Consider the following 2,032-nt stretch of genomic DNA (forward strand, 5'->3'; position numbering starts at 1 on the left):
AGGTATCTCTACAATATTATTTACTTTTAGAAGAGAGATTGTCTTCTGAGCCCCTCTAGTTATCTGTTTTCTGATAAGTCCTAAAGAATGTATTAATTTTCCAAACATAGTTTATAGATATTAAGATAGCTGTATATCCATATAACAATGCAGTCAGCTGATTGTTAAAAACTCTGTGTGAACATCCATCCCAAACAATGGGAGCCAGCATTCCTTAGCATTTACCCAGGAAAACCGTACTTCAGACTTCATGGAACAGCTGGCATTGCTAGTTTTTTGTTGTTGTTGTTGTTTGTTTGTTTGTTTCGAGGGGCATTGGGAGGAGGTTTCTGATAAAGACTGGAAAACATGCTAGATAAATTGTAAAAAAGCTGTAACACTGGCATTGCTAGTTTTTAAGCTTATTTATACTTTGCTCACAACACGGATGTAGCAATAATGATAATTTCTATGGTTTTAGTCATCATAGTGTAGAGATTTTAGTCATTATCTAGCTTATTGAGACTAGCTTATTGAGGGTTAAGTGACATCAAAATTCAAATGCAGTTTTGTGGCACAGGTTGAAAAATCCTCCAAAGACTTCGGCTTCAGCTCTCTCTCCTCTAGGTCTCCTTCTCTCTGTTCATTTTCTCTCTTCCCCTACCTCTACTACTTGGTACTGTTCTCCAAATTACAACCAAGTGGACAGAATGCAGCATGGAGAGCAGGAGAAACCATGTATTTCTTTCTTTGTTTTTGTTTTGTTTTGTTTTGTTTTTTGAGGAAGAATTTTGCTCTGTCACTCAGGCTGGAGTGCAGTGATGCGATCTCACCTCACTGCAACCTCCGCCTCCCAGGCTCAAGCGATTCTCCTGCCTCAGCCTTCTGAGAAGCTGGGATTACAGGCTTGGGCCACCACACCCAGCTAAATTTTGTGTTTTTAGTAGAGACAGGGTTTCACTATGTTGTCCAGCCTGGCCTCGAACTCTTGACCTCAGGTGATCTGCCTGCCTTGGCCTCCCAAATTACTGGGATTACAGGTGTGAGCCACTGTCCCCACCCTGAAACATGTATTTCTTTAAATAGGAATAATAATAATACTTAATTGATGTTTTGGTAGCTTTGAGTGTTAAAGAATCAATGAACTGAAAATTTGGTTAAGCTGGGCATGGTGGTTCATGTCTGTAATCCCAACACTTTGAGAGGCTGAGGTGGGAGAATCCCTTGAGCCCAGAAGTTCGAGACCAGTCTGGGCAATATAGGGAGACCCCCATCTCTATAAAAAATAAATAAATAAAATAAAATAAATAAATGGTCATACTGGGCAGACAAAAATGCAGGACACCCAGAATAAAGAAAATAACAAAAAAGAAAATTTGGTTTTAAAGTTCTCAGTTTCTATTTATTAGGCATATTAAATGGGCATGACCTAATTATATAGTATGCTACATTTATATATTACCAGTCACAATAGTAGGATGTAGAAGAAATTGCAGAAATACTTGTACTCCAAGATAAATCTTAGTTTTTGGCAGTTTGGGGTGTTTGAGACATCCTAAAGAAAAATAAACATAGTGCTGTATTAGTTGTCTTGGTAGAGAGAGGAAATGGTTCTGGTCATCTAAACCAATATATTGTATGCTCTTAATTCCCATCCAACTTTGGAATGCCTGTGAGAATGCTTTAATTACAGATTTTCCTTTTTAGACATGTTTTTCTTGGACAAACAATGAAATTCGTTTGCATTAGATAAGTAAACATCAAGTGACCACAGGGGCAGACCCAGCCTGGGATTACATTCTTGCTGCTGATAAACCCATATGCACAAATGAGTTTTGATACTACACAAATAAATCAGGATTATATATAAAAAAAATTCAGGTAAAGCACATTTTTAGAATGGTGACATAGGGGAATAGCAAGGAGAAAAGCCAGAGACACAGAAATGTGTCAGTGTCTCCTTAATATATCTGGGAAGACTTCATGGAGGCAGAAAAGAAACAAAAAATTGTCATCTATCTGACTTTTCTTCCTTTCCCTCATGGAATAATGA

General features: G+C 37.7%; 1 non-coding gene across 1 annotated transcript; it reads right to left on the reverse strand.

Annotated features, from left to right (window-relative positions):
- Positions 1 to 320: 320 nt before the first annotated feature.
- Positions 321 to 382, reverse strand: LOC111539811. Its single transcript, XR_002730794.1, has one exon. It is a non-coding gene; the product is annotated as a U7 small nuclear RNA (small nuclear RNA).
- Positions 383 to 2,032: the final 1,650 nt, after the last annotated feature.

Source organism: Piliocolobus tephrosceles, chromosome 18, assembly GCF_002776525.5.
Source record: "Piliocolobus tephrosceles isolate RC106 chromosome 18, ASM277652v3, whole genome shotgun sequence".
NCBI lineage: Eukaryota > Metazoa > Chordata > Mammalia > Primates > Cercopithecidae > Piliocolobus > Piliocolobus tephrosceles.